General features: G+C 35.1%; 1 long non-coding RNA gene across 1 annotated transcript in view; it reads right to left on the bottom strand.

Moving 5' to 3' along the window:
- Nucleotides 1-16,760, bottom strand: part of LOC130683374 (uncharacterized) — a 36,675-nt gene extending 19,915 nt beyond the window's left edge. The window contains exon 1 of the long non-coding RNA XR_008997046.1: nucleotides 16,676-16,760. This is a non-coding gene — a long non-coding RNA (uncharacterized LOC130683374). The remainder of the gene's footprint in view (nucleotides 1-16,675) is intronic.
- Nucleotides 16,761-20,780: the final 4,020 nt, after the last annotated feature.

Here is a 20,780-nt window from a genome sequence, read left to right as displayed (position 1 = left end):
CTGTCTTTTTCAAACTGAAGTGCTGCATTCTTAGGGTAAATTCCTAGGAGTGGAATTCCTGGGTCAAATGGTAAGTCTGTTTTGAGCGTTTTGAGGAACCTCCATACTGCTTTCCACAATGGTTGAACTAATTTACATTCCCACCAACAGTGTAGGAGGGTTCCCCTTTCTCCACCACCTCGCTAACATTTGTTGTTTGTCTTTTGGATGGTAGCCATCCTTACTGGTGTGAGGTGATACCTCATTGTGGTTTTAATTTGCATTTCTCTGATAATTAGTGATGTGGAACATCTTTTCATATGTCTATTGGCCATCTGTATTTCTTTTTTGATGAACTGTCTGTTCAGTTCCTCTGCTCATTTTTAAATTGGATTATTTGTTTTTTTTTTGTTGCGGTGGGTGAGCTCATTTATATTTTGGATGTCAAGCCTTTATCAGATCTGTCATTTACAAAGATATTCTCCCATACTGTAGGGTTCCTTTTTGTTCTATTGATGGTGTCTTTTGTTGTACAGAGCTTTTCAGCTTAATATAGTCCAACTTGTTCATTTTAGCTGTTGTTTTCCTTGCCCGGGGAGATATGTTAAAGAAGAGGTCACTCATGTTTATGTCTAAAGTTTTATGGTTTCATGACTTACATTCAGGTCTTTGATCCATTTTGAATTTACTTTTGTGTATGGGGTTACACAGTGATCCAGTTTCATTCTCTTACACGTAGCTGTCCAGTTTTGCCAGCACCATCTGTTGAAGAGACTGTCATTTCGCCATTGTATGTCCATGGCTCCTTTATCAAATATTAATTGACCATATATGTTTGGGTTAATGTCTGGAGTCTCTAATCTGTTCCACTGGTTTGTGGCTCTGTTCTTGTGCCAGTACCAAATTGTCTTGATTACTATGGCTTTGTAGTAGAGCTTGAAGTTGGGGAGTGAGATCCTCCCTATTTTATTCTTCATTCTCAGGATTGCTTTGGCTATTCGGGGTCTTTGGTGATTCCATATGAATTTTTGAACTATTTGTTCCAGTTTGTTGAAGAATGTTGCTGGTAACTTGATAGGGATTGCATCAAATCTGTATATTGCTTTGGGCAGGATGGCCATTTTGACGATATTAATTCTTCCTAGCCATGAGCATGGGATGAGTTTCCATTTGTTAGTGTCCTCTTTAATTTCTCTTAAGAGTGACTTGTAGTTTTCAGGGTATACGTCTTTCACTTCTTTGGTTAGGTTTAATCCTAGGTATTTTATTCTTTTTGATGCAATTGTGAATGGAGTTGTTTTCCTGATTTCTCTTTCTATTGGTTCATTGTTATTGTATAGGAAAGGCACAGATTTCTGTGTGTTAATTTTGTATCCTGCAACTTTGCTGTATTTCAATATCAGTTCTAGTAGTTTTGTGGTGGAGTCTTTAGGGTTTTTTATGTACAATATCATGTCATCTGCAAATACTGACAGTTTAACTTCTTCTTTACCAATCTGGATTCCTTGTATTTCTTTGTTTTGTCTGATTTCCATGGCTAGGACCTCCAGTACTATGTTAAATAACAGTGGGAAGAGTGGGCATCCCTGTCTAGTTCCCGATCTCAGAGGAAAAGCTTTCAGCTTCTCGCTGTCCAGTGTAATGTTGGCTGTGGGTTTTTAATATATGGCCTTCATTATGTTGAGGTACTTGCCCTCTATACCCATTTTGGTGAGAGTTTTTATCATGAATGGATGTTGAATTTTGTCAAATGCTTTTTCAGCATCTGTGGAGATGATCTTGTGGTTTTTGTCCTTTTTGTTGATGCGGTGGATGATGTTGATGGATTTTTGAATGTTGTACCATCCTTGAATCCTTGGGATGAATCCCACTTGGTCATGGTGTATGATCCTTTTGATATATTTTTTAATTCGTTTTGCTAATATTTTATTGAGTATTTTTGCATGTACATTCATCTGGGATATTGGTCTGTAATTTTCTTTTTTGGTGGGGGTCTTTGCCTGGTTTTGGTATTAGGGTGATGTTGGCTTCATTGAATGAGTTTGGGAGTATTCCCTCCTCTTCTATTTTTTGGAAATCTTTAAGGAGAATGGGTATTATGTCTTCCCTGTATGTCTGATAAAATTCTGAGGTAAATCCGTCACGCCCGGGGGTTTTGTTCTTGGGTAGTTTTTTGATTACCGTTTCAATTTCTTTGCTCGTAATTGGTTTGTTTAACTTTTGTGTTTCTTCCTTGGTCAGTCTTGGAAGGTTGTATTTTTCTAGGAAGTTGTCCATTTCTTCTAGGTTTTCCAGCTTGTTGGCGTAGAGATTTTCATAGTAGTCTTTAGTAATTCTTTGTATTTCTGTGGAGTCTTTCATGATTTTTCTGTTCTCATTTCTGATTCTGTTGATGTGTGTTGATTCTCTTTCTCTCTTAATAAGTTTGGCTAGAGGCTTATCTATTTTGTTTTTTTTCTCAAAGAACCAGCTCTTGGTTTCATTGATTTTTGCTATTGTTTTATTCTTCTCAATTTTGTTTATTTCTTCTCTGATCTTTATTATGTCCCTCCTTCTGCTGACTTTAGGTCTCATTTGTTCTTCTTTTTCCAGTTTCGATAATTGTGATGTTAGACTATTCTTTTGGGATTGTTCTTCCTTCTTCACGTGTGCTTGGATCACTATATACTTTCGTCTTAAGACTGCTTTCGCTGCGACCTACAGAAGTTGGGGCTGTGTGTTGTTGTTGTCATTTGTTTGCATCTATTCCTTGATCTCTGTTTTAATTTGTTCATTGATGCACTGATTATTTAGGAGCATGTTGTTAAGCCTCCATGTGTTTGTGAGCCTTTTTTCTTTCTTTGTACTATTTATTTCTAATTTTATACCTTTGTGGTCTGATAAGTTGGTTGATAGAATTTCAATCTTTTGGAATTTACTGAGTCTCTGTTTGTGGGCTAGTATGTGGTCTATTCTGGAGCATGTTCCATGTGTACTTGAGAAGAATGTATATCCTGTTGCTTTTGGATGTAGAGTTCTATAGATGTCTATTAGGTCCATCTGTTCTACTGTGTTGTTCTGGTCTCCATGTCCTTACTTATTTTCTGCCCAGTGGATCTATCCTTTGGGGTGAGTGGCGTGTTGAAGTCTCCTAATATGAGTTCATTGCAGTCTATTTCCTCCTTTAGTTCTGTTAGTATTTGTTTCACATATGCTGGTGCTCCTGTGTTGGGTGCATATATATTGAGAATGGTTATATCCTCTTGTTGGACTGAGCTCTTTATCATTATGTAATGTCCTTCTTTATATCTTTTTACTTTCTTTGTTTTGAAGTCTATTTTGTCTGATATTAGTACTGCAACCCCTGCTTTCTTCTCGCTGTTGTTTGCCTGAAATACGTTATTCCATCCCTTGACTTTTAGTCTGTGCATGTCTTTGGGTTTGAGGTGAGTTTCTTGTAAGCAGCATATAGATGGGTCTTGCTTTTTTATCCATTCCATTACTCTGTGTCTTTTGATTGGTGCATTCAGTCTATTTACATTTAGGGTGATTATTGAAAGATATGTACTTATTGCCATTGCAGGCTTTAGATTCATGGTTACCAAAGGTTCAAGGTTAGCCTCTTTAGTATCTTACTGCCTAACTTAGCTCGCTTATTGTGCTGTTTTATACACTGTCTGGAGATTCTTTTCTTCTCTCCCTTCTTATTCCTCCTCCTCTATTCTTTATATGTTTCTTGTTTTATTCTGTGCTCTTTCGTGTTTCCTTTAACTGCTTTTAGTGGGTAGTTGATTTTATTTTTTTGCCGTTAGTTAGTTTTTGGTTGGTCTGCTTTCTTTGCTATGATTTTATTTTCTCTGGTGACATCTGTTTAGTTATCGGGGTGCTCCCGTCTAGAACAGTCCCTATAAAATACCTTGTAGAAGTGGTTGTGGGAGGCAAATTCCCTCAGCTTTTGTTTGTCTGGGAATTGTTTAATCCCACCATCATATTTAAATGATAGTCGTGCTGGATACAGTATCATTGGTTCAAGGCCCTTCTGTTTCATTGTATTAAATATATCATGCCATTCTCTTCTGGCCTGTAAGGTTTCTGTCAAGAAGTCTGATGATAGCCTGATGGGTTTTCCTTTATAGGTGACCTTTTTCTCTCTAGCTGCCTTTAAAACTCTTTCCTTGTCCTTGACCTTTGCCATTTTAATTATTATGTGTCTTGGTGTTGTCCTCCTTGGGTCCTTTCTGTTGGGAGTTCTGTGTATTTCTGTGGTTTGTTCAATTATTTCCTCCCCCAGTTTGGGGAAGTTTTCAGCAATCATTTCTTCAAAGACACTTTCTATCCCTTTTTCTCTCTCTTCTTCTTCTGGTACCCCTATAATATGGATATTGTTCCTTTTGAATTGGTAACACAGTTCTCTTAATATTGTTTCTTTCCTGGAAATCCTTTTATCTCTCTCTGTGTCAGCTTCTATGCGTTCCTGTTCTCTGTTTTCTATTCCATCAATGGCATCTTTCAATTTATCCATTCTGCTTATAAATCCTTCCAGAGTCTGTTTCACTTTTGTAATCTCTTTCCAGGCACCTGTAATCTCCCTCCTGACTTCATCCCTTAGCTCTTGTATATTTCTCTGCTTCTCCGTCAGCATGTTTATGATTTTTATTTTGAATTCTTTGTCAGGAAGACTGGTTAGGTCTGTCTCCTTCTCTGGTGTCGTCTCTGTGATCTTTGTCTGCCTGTAATTTTGCCTTTTCATGGTGATAGAGATAGTTTGCAGAGCTGGCACGAGTGATGGCTGGAAGAACTTTCCTTCTTGTTAGTTTGTGGCCCTCCTCTCCTGGGAGAACAGCGACCTCTAGTGGCTTGTGCTGGGCAGCTGCGTGCAGACAGGGCTTCTTCTGATTCCTGCCCGCCTGCTATGGAGTTTATGTCTGCTGTTGCTGTGGTTGTGGCCTGCCTTGTGTCGCTGCTCCAATATTGTGGAGCCACGTTGGAGGGGGAATGGCTGGGAGGCTGTTTTTCTCCATGAAGGGCCTCCGTGCTCCCTGCTGCCCAGAGGGTTAGAGTGCCCAGAGATCCCCAGATTCCCTGCCTTTGGACTAAGTGTCCCGGGACTCTTCCGTGCATTTTTGGTGTCCCTCTCCCCTTAAGACCTCCAAAAAGCACTTGTAAAAAAAAAAAAAAAAAAGCAGCTTGCTTTTCTTTGTCCCCATGCACCGGCCTCAGGGACCTACTCACCGTTCTTGCTGCCCTATTTCCCTAGTATCCAGGACCCCACACAGGTCCCGTGTCTGCACTCTGGTGCAGATGTCTGGGGCTGGGTGTTTTCCAGTCCTGGGCTCCGTCTCCCTCCCGCTCTGACTCCTCTCCTCCCACCGGGACCTGGGGTGAGGGACACTCGGGTCCCGCGGGGCTGGGGCTTGTATCTTACCCCCTTCATGAGGCACTGGGTTCTCGCAGGTGTGGGTGTGGTCTGGATGTTGTCCTGTGTCCTCTGGTCTCTATTCTAGGAAGAGTTGTCGTTGTTATATTTTCATAAATATATGTGGTTTTGGGAGGAGATTTCCGCTGCTCTACTCACGCCACCATCTTGGCTCCTCCCTTTATGGTTCTTAAAAGGAGTAACATCTGTGTGTGTCTTCCTTTTTCCACCAGCTTATAATTTTACTGAAAATAGAGACCATACCCAAAGTCCATTGTATTTCACTCTAAATTCCAAGTTCTGGAATAGTTTACTATAGATATTAAATGTTTAATAAATTTAATCCATCAATCACAGCTACTGTGGGGGCTCATTAATGTTAGTAGACTATAAAGAACACAGAATTCCTAATCTTGCTTCCCTGGATGATCTTGAATTAGTCATCTGCTGTCAGCTTCTACATTCTAGTTTACTTTTCCCTGAAGAGTGCAAAGCGGAGAAGTATATAAACTATTATGAATTTTTAAACTTTTTCTAACTAAATAATAGTTTGACCACAACCTGGGTCTTATTTGTGTCCTCCCAGCATCTAAAAGACCCAGATTATGTGCGTAGGGAAAAATTAACCAAAAAAGACAAGCTTAGTTTTAGTTCAAATCTTGAACAGAAAGCAAATGAGTATGAAGGAGTAAAAAATGCCCAGAAAGTTCCATTTGCCATGTCACAGTGTTCTACTCCCAAAGAAAATGTCACTAAATGAAGCATAACATTTATATTCCTGAGAAAATATTACCATGCAAAAACTGATCTATTTTTTAAAGTATTTAATCAAAGGTAAAATTTGAAAATAGCTTTTCACTAAGGAAAAGGACAGATTCTGCCTCCGGTAAAAATATTCATTCTTTAAAGAACAAATTAGCAGATACAGAAGGAATAAATAACTTTTTTTGTGGCATAAATTGGCAAATCTAGGAACTATTCTATATATGACTGGTGGAAAAATCTTTCAAATTCTTAGGCTATTATTAAATATTACCTTAAGTGAGAATCAAACTAATCTAAAACATACTTTAGATGTCAAATTAAATAAAAACAATGTCATTGCAAATTCAAAACATGGCCAGAAATGCCATGGCTTAGAAAGCACAATAAACCGTCACAGGGAATTCTATACATAAGGCAGATCACCAAATCCAAAGAAATAATACAAACTACAGAGGCAACTCTCTGACAGGTTTCTTCCATTTTAATGAAACAAGATTCAGTGGAAAACTTAAAAGATTAAAATCTCACAACAAAATAACTCCCATACATTTTTCTTAGGCCTGTCTCCACAGCTCCAAGTAAAGTCGAGATTTGGCAGTTCTCCCACAACAGAGACGGTCCAGCTAGATGGGACACTAAAGAACCGGCATTTTCTAGATTAGTTGTTTAGTTGAGCAAATAAACCATATATTGGCTAAATTTCCAGTTCATGTTATACTGAGTACACACAGAGAAATCCCAACTATGTTTGGCTCTGCAGCAACAATCAATTTCCAGCAAGAACACATTCAGCTTCAGCAACTCTCTGGAAATAAATTCTGTCTTATTATATTGGAGTTATGTTATTTTTCATGGTTTAAGAAAATCTATGAAGGACATTAAGACAGTTCTTTCATACTGAAAATTATATTCTTTATTACATCCAATTCATTGATTAGTTCATTACGAAGCAGTTACACTAAAACAACTGTAGTGCATCAATATAGAAAGATGTTTTGTTATGTGAAATTGTCAATGGTAAAAAGAAACAGTAATGATATCCTTATCACTTATTTGCTCACTAAAACTCAGAAGAGAAAAAGTGAGTTTTTCAAATCTGACAACACTAAAGGCATAATTTTAAACTTTTTATTTAAAATAAGTAATTTTGCTTGTTTAAAAAGCAATCTTTTTTGTTGTTAAACTAATCATCTAAATATTTCAGAAATTCTGTTTAAAAAAATAACCCATAGCTAATTATTATTGTTGTTAAAATGTTCCAAGGATCACATAATTTTATGTTTTTATTAACAAATATTAATTTGTTATTATTATTGCTTGTTATTATTAGCTAATTATTATTGTTGTTAAAATGTTCCAAGGATCACATAATTTTATGTTTTTATTAACAAATATTAAATTGCACACTACCTAAGAGAATCAATTATTTTGTCTGTCATTCAAGGCAGAGATGTAGAAAAAAATATGAAAGTCATTTTGCTGATGTTATAGCACAGATTTGTCAAACCAGTGTTGCTGGATATAATCACATGTATTTGATTGGTCTTGGCCAATGGCAAGCAATTAGATCTCTTGCTAGTGGGGAACTAAGTTACGTCCTTGTTTGTTAATTCTATTCTTGAGCATACTTTTTTTTATTATTTCCTTTATAAATTTTGATCTCAAAGTGTCTATTACAGACATCTCTGTTAAACAGTTGGGTTAATGTGAGCCCTATTAATGTACAAGACCAAAACACTATTTTTGACTTTTTTGCTCTGACTAATTAGGTGGCAGATAGCTCATTTAATTGAATTAGGAAGGATTAGGAAATAAAGTTAGTAACATGGAATGACAGAAAGAAGCGATGGCTAAATATAAATCATGGGCTTAGGCTATGTCATAGTCTCATCTGCTCCCTAAAATAAAATTAGCTTAATCTTACATCATTTATATTATCTTCATCACATATGATTGACTGAAACCATTATGAACAAGTCATGGAAAATATCAGAGCCTCCAACTTAGACCTACTTTGAAAGGATAGTAAATATCGATGCCACCATGCTCTGTATACATGAAAAATGCAAACACATGTGTACAACATCTGCAAAGTTGTTGATGAATCTTCCCCCAAAATACTCAGGAGAATAAAGCAAATTTTGTATTACAAGATAAGGCAGGTTAAAGGGTTCAATGTAATCTCCAGTACACTGTGTCCCATTCATTAAGACATGAGACTACAATAGGGATAAACAAATATTTCTCAGTTTGTTAAAAAGATCAATTATTTGGAAACATTGTTATTTAAGTTCATTAGTAACAATTTGTTGTACATGTTGTAACTGGTATCATTTAATTTGTATGCAATGATCCTTTGGCTGAAAACTCAGGGAAAGATATTTTAGAGAGATACCACTGATATTGCTAAAATACAGTAGAATGTGAAGTAGCTGTGTTCAGGTTATTGAGGCTACTTAGGGAGACAGTTCCTTTGGCCAAAGAATTGAGGGACTGGTCATCACTGCTGTCATGAAAGAGAGGAGGGAGATTAGAAGAATGAAGTGACCTGGGAGTCAAAATAGAAGAAATATTTCAAGATATAGAAAAGAAGGGGAGGTCAACATGTCAAATCATGCAAGAAGTTTCAGTGGGATGAATATCAATAGGAATTCATTGGTTTTATTAACCAGATAGTCAAAAAATACCTATTTTAATCAATGTTACTACTCTATTGACATTAATACTTAATGCCAACAGTTTCTATAATCCATAAACCCCTTTCTTCCCCATCTTTCAATTTCAGAATTAAGCCCTTGTCTTTTGCACTCATTTTGTTTTTTCTGTTGCAGTAATTCTCAAAGCCTGCCTTGACTTATGCAAAGTCATATTTTTGTGCATGACTGTCTCTTTCAGTAAAAAGAAACTCAGAGCAAAAACATGACTTTGCCTATTCCAGACACAGGTAAAAATACAAAATGTTGTCTAGGTTGAATTCACTTTCTTCAGATTCTTTTTCAAATTCACATGCATCCATTTTTTCCAACTGGATGATAGTGGCAATGAATATAAAAGTAGAGAAAACATGTCAGGTTTGCAGAGGTAGCCACAGGGCAGTGCAGGAAGCTGTCTCACTTCGAGTACATAAATAGCTCACTATGCTTCTGTTGTGGTTTCTGAAAAGCAATACAGACATGCCAGAAATAACCATGCTGCAGTTATTCTTATGGATTCAGAATAGTTAATTTGTGTTTGGTGGTGACATTCATAATGATTCATCTGCTCAGGAACTGCAGATAGCTGAAAATACAGGAACTTAAAATTTAGGCATTAGAAAAGAGAAGGGAATAACAAATTTTCAGCATAAGAGAAACCATTTTATCAAGTAGAATGGACTACATTAAGAGAAGTGAGTTCCCTATCAATTAGTTTTGCAAAGGAAAATGGATGACCATTTTTCAGGGTTATTATAGAGAAAATTTTTGAATTTGAGATAGTGTCCTTTAAAGTCCCTTCTTGCACTAATCTACTATTAAGATACACCGTTTTGAAATTGACCATGGTACTTATATTTAGAAAATTCCAGGACAAAATTTGAGAAATTACCAGGTATTGAGAAATGTATTTTTAAGCTAATTCACCATTTATTTACTCATTCTTTCAATAACTTTATTTTAGTACCTATTTTGTGTCAGGTATTGGTTTATTCCTGGGAGGGCTCTCAGTTAAGAAAGAAAATGTACTTTGCATTTTACCAATAGTTCTTACAAGAAGTAACACTTTAGTGATTAGATAGATAGATAGATAGATAGATAGATAGATAGATAGATGATAGATAGGTCTTGATATATCAATGTTACTATCTATATATCTATATCGTTGTGCCAGGCACATAAGAGCTATGCCACTGTCTGTCTAAATATTCATTGGCTAGGTGGAAGACATATAAAAAATAACAAGACACAAATGTAAAGAGAAAACCTAGCTGAAGAATTTATAAAATGATTATTGCATTTTAAAAGAGACACAGAAATAATATGATCCAATGAAATTATCTTTCATTATTATATTTTTATACTACCAACAACCATGTGACCTATGTAGTCATTGAGATTAATTGACTTTTCTAGGTCTTATGCCTGACCAATTTTGGAGACAGAAATGTACCTCAGAATTTTTTGATTTTTTTGAGGCATAATCCACTCCACTAACTTTAAATGACTGAGGAACTTATATACATTTTTTTCCTTTTCACTGCTAAATCTACAGATTATGAAAACAAATAGGGTGAAAAAAATTACTCATCTCTATATTTATACGTTTTAAAAATATAATAAGATAATCATATATTACTTTGGTCTAGGAACTCAAAGCAGGAGGACAGATTCCACCTTGCTAGGAATAGAACCAGACGCCTAGAAAGAACTTTGAGATCTTCGAGTTCAGGATCCTTGGGGTTTACATTGATAATTTCATGTGATCTGTAAAGTCAAATTATTTTAGTTTCCAAGTGTGCAGCAGAAATTTCCAGAGACTACGTACATGTTATAGTGCCATAGACTGAATGCAGAAACAGGTATAAAAATCTGGCTGTCTTCTCTTAAGCCAGATATAAGAGAGATTTGCAAAAATGTGAAGCAATGCCACTCTTCTCACTAAATTTAAAAAATATATACATAGTATTTAAAAATTTTATGTATATTTATTATTGTTATGTTTAATTATGAGTAAATATTTTAAAATTCTTCCATTTGATTTTATAATCTAGTAAATATCAGTAGATATAACCCACATAGACAGAAGTTCTTTGGGTGCTTTAGTAATATTTGAGTTATTGAAGTGGTCCTGAGATGAGAAAAGTTGAGAACCATGGTTCTAGTAAAATTGTCTATCTGATGAATTATGAGTACCATTCTACAGACTGCTCTATTCTTCTAATGAATGGACGTCATCCCTCCTTATAGCAGGCCTATCCTTTTTTTAGGCATGATAACCAGTATTTTCTCATTTTGAATCAAAATTCATTCCTTATAGCTCTTAACCACCGATCTGATCTATCACGTGAAAGAGGGGAGAGTTTGCTAAATTAATTAATTCAAAGCAATTGAATGGATGAAACTTTTTTGGGATAGGTATATGACATTTTTCTTCCTACTGCTAGCTGTTGGACCATATTTCTTCACTTCTTTTATCCATTTTTTGCAACTGGGGTTTTGAAACAAGTAGAATTATGCATTTTATTGTCTAGAATTACTTGATTGGATAGACTCATTCTATCATGAAGCTACTAAATTTATAGTAACCCTGATTGGAACATTTCTTAAATTTCTCAATATCAATAAAAAAAATTCAAACATAATTTTTATCTAGAAATAAATTTAAAGTAGTTTGACATTCTCGAAGACTGGGGTTTGGCTCTAAGTAGCCAAAGGACAAATAATTCTCAAATGGATAAAAAAAGTGAAATCTCTTACTGTTTCTGTTCTTGTTTATGAACATAAATATTATATTTATTTCTCAGCTAAATGCACAGGTTATAAGAACAAAACATTATTTCATAGGGATGAAATGATAGGCCATCCAACCATTAAAAAAATTCTTTATTAACAAATATCATTTTCCAATTTAAATTTCAGTTATTAATTATTCATGGATTAATTAGCCAACTTCATCTGTGCCTACTATAAAAATGTTTTCCATAAGGGCAAGAGTTTTCTTAAACTGTACTATTTTCTTTTATTCTTCTGACATTAGATGTCTGCAGATATTATTATGAGCTTAAAATATATGACTTTCAGGGCTAAGTATTAGAAAAAGGATGCATAACAGGACATTACTTTCCTATTTCAGTGCAAGTTCTCTGGCAATTCAAAGTGGAAACCCACAGGGTAACCACAGGAGGTAACACCTTCCTGGATCAATATTTGTGCATCAGATGTTATAAGAATTTCTTGCAAGGTTCATAAATAAAGGGTTTTCTTTCTTTTCCCCCCAGACTCAGAAAATGAAATTAAAAGGAATTTGGCTGTCAAGGGACTTGCCTTTTTTGAAGCAAATAACCAACCAAAGGAAAGCTTTAAATTAGTCAATTAAAGTCAAATGTTAGTGAAAAAGAATGCCAGAAATATTTATTCAGTGAGGGACAGTTTCACGCCAGTCAGCTGGTGGTTTCATAAAAGTCATGCCGTATCAAACAAAATCAAATTCACAGACTTTTCTTAGTGCCAAGTTTGATTCGATTCCTTCTAACAACATTTTTTTGAATGCCTACTATTTATGCACCAGATTTATGCTAGGTTCTGGATTTAAAACCATAAATAAAACATCAGCCTGGCCCTCTAGGATCTTACAGTCTAGTGAAAGGGCCAGACAACAGCAAAACATATCTTCATAACTTGATAATCTGTGGATTTACTGGAGACGACAATGACAGGATGAATATTGCAAAATGAGGAAGGGACAGTGAAGGTGAAGGGAAGAGCATGTTAGCGAGAGGCAGTTACATAAGAAAAATACATTGCCGATGACCGGCATGATGCTCTCAGAGGACAATGAGAACTTAAACCTGGTAACAATGAGAGAAGAGACAAAAGATCAAAAGGACCAGTTTTAGGTAGCCTCATGCAGCCTGCTGAGCAGCCAGGTCCAGTGAGTGTTGTGTGCTACAGAAGAGTTCTGAGCAGGCTGTGATATGGCTAAGGTTAAGCCTCACTGATATTTAGTACGAAGATTGCCCCTGCACCCTCACCTGGTCCCTGGGTCAGATGTCAGGTATGCCACATCTGTCACATGAGGGAGAGGTGAGGGGTGCACAGTGGGGAGGGGCTGACGGTGGAACTGGGCCTTATTCACTTGCTTATTGCATATTCTAAAATAGCGCTTTGTTAAGCAGATTTCCAAATTACATTATCTTCAATAAAAGAATTATAATACTTTCTAATGAGATGGGCATTGACTTTAAAAATCTGTTGTACCTAAAAAAGGTTTTCTGGTTACCTCAGCAAAGTACTTAAAAAGAGCTATTGACTCATGACCCTGTCAAATTTATTCCAGGGGTGCACAGGTAGTTTAATATTAGGGAATCCATTAATATAATTCATCATTTAATAGAGCAAAGGAAAAAAGTATTGTCATCTCCAAAGATGCCAAAACTACATTTAACAAATTCATCATAGTAACTTCATAGTGAAAAAACCTGGCAGATACTATGTTAAACAATCAAGATTAATATCATCATTAATAAGATGTAACAACATCATATAACTCCTAATATAATTCACTGAGAATGCTATATGGCTTCTCAGGTATTTCTCACCCAAATCTATAACCTCAATCAGATCATGAGAAAGCATCAGAAAATCCAGATTGAAGGTCATTCTATAAAATATTTGACTCATTCTCTTCAAAAGTATCAAGGTCATGAAAGATAAGGAACGAATGAGGAAATATCATAGATTAGAGGAGAAAAGGAAACATGGCCACTAAATGCAATGTAGGACCTTGGAGTAGATCCTGGAACAGACCGAGGACAATACTGGAAGAATCAGAGAAATCCGAATAAAGAATATAGTTCAGTTAAGAATGTATACCAATACTAAACTTTTAGTTTTGATAAATGTAACATGGTTACTTGAGATATTAGCATTAGAGGAATCTGGATGAAGAATGTTAGAAATCTCTGTACTATCTTGAAATTCTTCTGTAAATCTAAACTTCATTTAGAATAGCATTAAAAATAACCAACTCAATATACTTACAATTGGTGAATTTAAATATATGTAAATTAAACAATTCTAAAGATATGAAGACAACTTTCACATATTTACAATTATGTAAATGATGAAGATTTTTTTTTTAAATTGTTAATTTTGTAAGGTATGATGTGTGTTGTGGTTATATGTTAAAAAATACTCATTATTAGATGTGAATCCTTAAGTATTCATAGATAAATGCCATGATATTTGGGATCTGCTTTTAAACACTCAAGTCAAAATAAAAGCAGTTATAGACGAACCAAAAATTGTTGAATATGAGTGATTGTTATAGTAGTGTTCTTTAGACTATTTTCTCCACTTGTGAAGTTTAACATTTACCACAATATAAAGTTTTAAAATAGAGTCATTGAATGTTTTTATGTTTCAAAAAGCCAAGAGCTCCAAACTGATGACTTTTATAATAATGATAAGTAGTTGTCAAGAGTATGTATCTTAGCAAATATTTCTTAAAAAAATAAATACACCAGATCATTCACTTCAAAGTAAAAATGATATTCTAACAAGTCAGAAACTGTTTTTCAAAAGAGACTCATGTTTGGAGAGAACACAGCATGTAAGAAATCTGTTTTGTGTAGAGAAGATAGGGATTTACAATGAGATTTTAAAAATAAATTTTAGAATAATTTTTGAGAGGTAATGAGAAATAATTTAATAAAAGTATATTTTTTTCCATGGACCCAGAAAAATTTAGAAGTATCCTTTTCAGCTAGGACAGCCATTTAAACTTAGTATTGAAACAAACTGGATTTATAACTAGGCTTTTAAAGCTATTGTGTCACAAAGACTTAAACGAAGATTTTAAAAAATAATTGAGCACATTCAACTACATTGCTAAAAATAGAAATGATTTTAGGGAGAGCAGAAATATTTTTGCCATGATTAATGAGCAAAACTGTTACTGCATCTTGTCTTAATTTCTCATTTGTGTTTGGTTTATAAGATTTGTAATATATTAGCCTGATAGTTCCTGCATGTAATTTTTAAACATGTATTTCTGTTTCTGCAAATATGGTGGACTAAATAATCTGAAAAGTATTTTTCTACAGAATGTCTAGAAGAAGTAGATATTATATAACAAATACCCTTTTAAGTATATATCTCTATTCCCAGGAAATAAGGAAAACACTTAAGGTAAAAAAAGAGGAGAGACCTCAAAAGAAAGGTGGAGAACAGGTAAGGAGGTTCTTTGCCAGGTCTTTGTAAGCTCATAGCTTGTAATTTCATGCATATATAAAGGCAGGAATTGAGGCCAGCATCTATGAATGTTACCTTTGAAGGGCAAACTAGGAAAAATATGACAAGCATCACAGATCTATAGTAAGGAAGCTTGTGTGTCTCAGCCTAGAAACTCTGTATAGAAAGAAAAACTTCCCTGAGAATGTCTAAGACCAATACACAGGTCTGGCTTTGTACTGACATTTTACTGCCTAGTAATCCTGGAGTCCTCCAAAGCAAGAAACCAGCATAAAAATTGCCTTTGGCCAGTTCTTCACTTAAAAATCTGGCAGAAGCAAAAGCCATGCTTTGAGAGGTATGACCTCCACTTAAATTTTACAGAATTCTACAGAAAATCTCTCCTTGGAGAGGTATATGAATATCAGTCATAAAACACATGAAAAATAAACAGTTATGACAGAAAATCAGCAGATATAAGCAGAAGGTTTAAACCACCAAAGAACTTCAGATAACAGAACAATTGGAAAAAACCTTCATAAGAAATCATTAAAATCATAATGTCATAACACTCATAAAAATGAATGAAACAAAAACAAGTGAAATACACAAGACACAATGAAAATGAAGATATGTCAAAGAATAAAAGAACTTCTAGAAATGAAAAAGATAGTATAGGGATATAATTTATGTGTAAAATATACACATAAGGGGGTATGCTGAAACATTTTTACTGTAGTGTTGCATAGTCAACATGTTTAGAATTACCTGGTTTCCAGGATTAAGCTAAATAAAATAAAGTGTAGAGTAGGTTGGTTGTGAATAAGAATTAATAAGTGGATAGTGCACTTTTTTATGTGAAAAGAACCATTGTTTATATGGTTTTTGCCAATTTTCAGCATGGGGGTATGTGGACACAATGTTACTACTGCATATTCTGATTTCTCAAAAGAAATGATAAACTCCAAATTTTTATATGAAATCTAACAATTTTTAAAGATTGTCATGATTTCAAATCCTTTTTGAACACTATATGGGCCTAAAGAAACATAGCAATGACTACCATGTTGCATTTATTTGAACAGTCGGTCAAAAAGAAAGGATTGTTAAAAGAATGAGAAAGATCAGAAGTCCAAGAACAACAGAAACTAAGACAGCAGATTTTTTTTCAGGTACGAGTGAGCAGTGTTTGGCATGGTAGGAAGAGAATAAGTTAAGGGGTGAATTTATTCCACTAGTTTCTGAAATCTAGGCTTAAACGATTTTTAGAGAAAAGTTACAGAGGAGTGTTGATAACTGAAAACATATGTCAGAAATTGAGAAATAATGATTAATCAAGAAAATAGAATTGGCATACATCATCTATGCTTGGCTCAGAAAAGAGGTACTGATTTAAGGTAGAAGAGGAATATTTGTTATTCTTTTATATATTTTTCATTAGGAAGGAAGAGATTGGAGCATGCTTATAGAGTGAAGGCAAAGATTCAGCAGAGAGAGAGAAGAGAGAGCAAGGAAGTAATTTACGAGATAGATCAGATCCAACACACTGGCCTTGAGCAGGGGAAGGATACTTTGTCCTTTAAAACTAGAGAAAAAGTTGGATACTCACAAATATCTGTAGAAGGTGAGAGTAGTATTTGAGGTAAATCCGTTTAGACCCTGATGAGCTCTGTTTTCCTGATGGACTTGGAGACGAAATCAACAGTTTATGGGAAGTTAGGGATTGGCCTTGAAGACAGTGGTGATGTTGAAACATATTTGTTGCGTTCAGTGAGCATTCTAAAGCCAAAGAATTGGAGAACATGGATACAAATGTAGATAAATCTATTGTGAACTCTGAAGTAATTAAAATGAGCAAACTGTTACAAAGTTAAAAAAAAGTCAAACAGTGGACAGTAGTAAAAATTTAAAAAATGGTACAAATACCCTCATGATACAATTCACTAATTATTTTTTAAAAAGATGTCTGCTTGCATACCCGTAGCCTCTTACCTCAAAAGGTAACCACTGAATAATTTCTTGAATCTCATTTCATTGAAATATATCTTTGCTTGTATAATGAACACATATATACTCCTTAAAAATAACTTAGAATGTCATTAAAGCAAGTAGGGTCAGTCCAAGAAGAGAGGAAGTCCAGGGTACTATAAAAAAAACACAGAAAAGATAGCTGCTAAAATATGTGGGAAAAGGAAGGACTTACTGTAAGAATTGATGACTGAGCCAAAACCCAAATGTTTAATATAATTTAGCAAATAGAGGTTTAAACAAGTTTTTCTCTAGTCAGAAGACAAAGGGCCTACAAAGTCCAGTTGATAAAAGAAAAGTATATCTTAACATGGTCAGACTCTGATATTGCTAAAATATCAGACATTGGATGTCCTCAATGACTATGTTAATGAGTCCTTTATTTATTATGTTCACAATAAATTTTTTATTGAGTACCAACTGTGTGTTAGCCTGGATGAGTAAGACTGGCATGATACCTCTCTTTACGGAAGCTGGAGTTTAATAAGGAGAAAAATAACCAATTATAATCATGCATCTTAATTTAATAGTTTCTTTATCTCTTCAACTTCAGTGACTATTTCCTCTACCTTATCTGCTCAAACTCATGACCATCCTCTTGGATCCTGAAATTGTTCTTGTCACATGTTTTAACCATTATTTTCTGATTCTTTGACATTCACCCCCTTTTTCTCATTCTGTCACGTACCCACTAACATTCTCTTAAATCCACGGAAGCAGTCAGTGCCTTGATTGCTTCATTCCCTCTCAGGTGCTCTGTTGGGTCTCGGCCCCTCCTACCTCTCTGTCTTGGACCACATGCATTATCACCTAAATCAGTCTCTCACTCACACTCTCATAATCACAAGTATTCATCTTAGGCCTAATTATCTAGCAAAAAAATGAATCCTAATTCATCCTGGACTCTGCCATCTCATGCAGAAATCTGAGAGCTGCAAGAAGAGTTCACACAACCATGAAGATTTTTGTTAGAACAAATTCATGTTCTTCAACTTGAGCTGGATTAATGCCACACTACCAACCATAACATGAAGACACTGTATATTGAGATATATTAATGTACTTTCTTAGACATTCTTTGCCATGACTTTCTCCCAAATGATGCAGAGACACTCATGAGTGCTGTGATAAGTGTTTTGCAAAGACAAACAAAAAGAGTCAATGTTTAGCCTTTTATCTTAAAATTGGGCTCTTGAAGCTTATTTAAAAATATATATATATATAGTTGTGAAAATGAAGTCATGATTTAAAAAGCAAGAATTTTTCGTGAGAACAACCACTAAAACTATTTTGAAAATGAAAAAGCATAATTCAGTAAGAGCCTGTCATATTATCAAAGATAATTAGCAGATTAAGAAAAAAACAGATGAAGAGGTGGGTGCACAATCACATGAGAGCCCAATGTGAGGAAAGCCCTGCTCTGCACTAAGGAGAAACGGTAGGATCCCGGGGCTCTGGGGAGAAGGCACACATCAGCAATTGACTGCATATCACCTCTTTAATATTTCACATACATCTGTGTTTGAAAATTTTCCTCAGCTCAACCAAATATTCCCACCCCCATCATTCTAAAACTCATGCTACCTGAAAGCATCAAGACTTAGTAAGAGGTCTTCAGATGACTAGAAAAGAAAGTGGAGTTATGGAAGGGAAAGCCTCCACCACCTGTCTGCTTAGATTAAATGGGAGTATTTTAAGATTTCCTCCCAGATTCAGGAGAACAGGGAAATCCAGATCTTCATTACTTAGTCACAGGATCTGGCACATCATAGGCACTCACCAGATTTCTATTGAATAAAGGCATGTGTAGATGAACATATGGAATTATGATGAAGATCTAATTCCAGAAATTGATATTGAGGGAATAGACAGATGGTCAGGAGATGAATAGGATGAGGAGAGATAGAGGAGCTATAGCTGGGTAGCATGACCTCAGAGGAAGAAGGTTTTATATGAAGGTGGAGAAGAGCTGCTCTGGAAATTAATAGGCTCCAGGTGTTATGCTTAGTGGGACAATATGGATACAGAATAAACAGACATAACGCCTCTACAGACATTAATGAATGTATTTATTGGACCAACAATAATGAGTAGAGAAAAGGTATGAATGAAAAAAAGGGAGGGTATGAAATCAGTATTCATTCATCAATAAACACATAATGGACACTTTATACATGACTGGCATCAAGGTAGGCTCTGAGAAATAGTGACAAACAAAACAAATGTGGTTCCAGTCCTTTTGTGATTTACCATTTATGAAGAAAACTAACATGAAACAAATTCAATTTATATTAATGCACAATATCAATTGTGAAAAATTCTGTAAAGTAGGAGAACAAAGTGTCATTTAAAAGAATTTTAAGGAGGTTGGGGAAGGCTTCTCTAGGAAAAACAATGGGCTCAGACTGAAGGAAGGGAAAGCAGTTAGTGAGACATAGAGTTCAGAACTCTTTATTTCTCTAGATCAAGGTTAAAAAGATAATGTATTAGCAAACAGAAAACAAGCTTAAGGATCCTGTATCAGTAAAAGTAAATATATATGAAAATATGCGCACATACATGTACACATTTATATATACACACTCAGAGATATATGTTGTATGTTTACATATATATATTCTTAAATACACATAGGCAGGGATTTATGACGGGAATTCATCCTTATGCAATTGTAGTAGCTGGTTGAATAGTCTACAATAAGCTGTTTATCTTTGCATCTGGTGCAAAGCAGGGAATTAGGAAGGAAAGAAAGATGTGAAGTAAGTAACAGCAAAGACAAACTGCAACCTACAAAAGTGAGCTAGAACTCATGCTTTTAGACTGTAGGTTTTGTTCTGCTCACCTCCTCCAAGTCTCCACCTATTAATGTTGGTGACTGAAGAAAAAAAATGTTGGCTCACTGTCCCACAGAGCTAAGCACACTCCTGGCCCAGAATTCAGAGAAATAGAAGGTTGATCAGGTAGGTGAGAGCTGGAGAATCTGCAGGTACAGCAGTTGGTCCGCATCAACAAAGTAAGCCCACAGATTTGTGAGGATGTGCTTTGAGCTGCACCACAATTTCATGCCCTGCACCAATCTTCCAAATATAAATAATCAAAACAGAATGGTACTAGCACAAGCACAGAGCCACAGACCAATGGAACAGAATACAGAGGCCAAATATAAACCCACACATCTATGGTCAATTAATATATGATAAAAGAGCCAGGGATATCCAATGGGGAAAAGACAGTCTTTTCAATGAATGATGTTGGGAAAACTGGACAGCTCAATGCACAAGAATGAAACTGGAATACTGTCTAACACCACATACAAAAGTAAACTTGAAATGGATTAAAGACTTAAACGTAAGACATGAAACCATAAAACTCTTTTAAGAAAACATAGGCAAAAATCTCCTGAATATAAGCCTGAGCAATTTTTTTCTGGACATGTCTCCCTGGGCAAGGGTAATAAAAGCAAAAATGAACAAGTGGGACTACATTAAACTAAAAAGTTTCTGTACAACAAAGGACACTATCAGCAGAACAAAACCACAACCAATATTATGGGAGAATATATTCATGAATGATTTATCTAGTAACTGATTAACATCCAAAGTATATGAAGAACTCATATACCTCAAAACCAAAGAAAAAATAATCCAATTAAAAAATGGGCAGAGGACCTGAACAGACATTTTTCC

Source organism: Manis pentadactyla, chromosome 4, assembly GCF_030020395.1.
Source record: "Manis pentadactyla isolate mManPen7 chromosome 4, mManPen7.hap1, whole genome shotgun sequence".
Classification (NCBI taxonomy): Eukaryota; Metazoa; Chordata; class Mammalia; order Pholidota; family Manidae; genus Manis; species Manis pentadactyla.
This window is presented reverse-complemented; position numbering and strand designations above follow the sequence as displayed.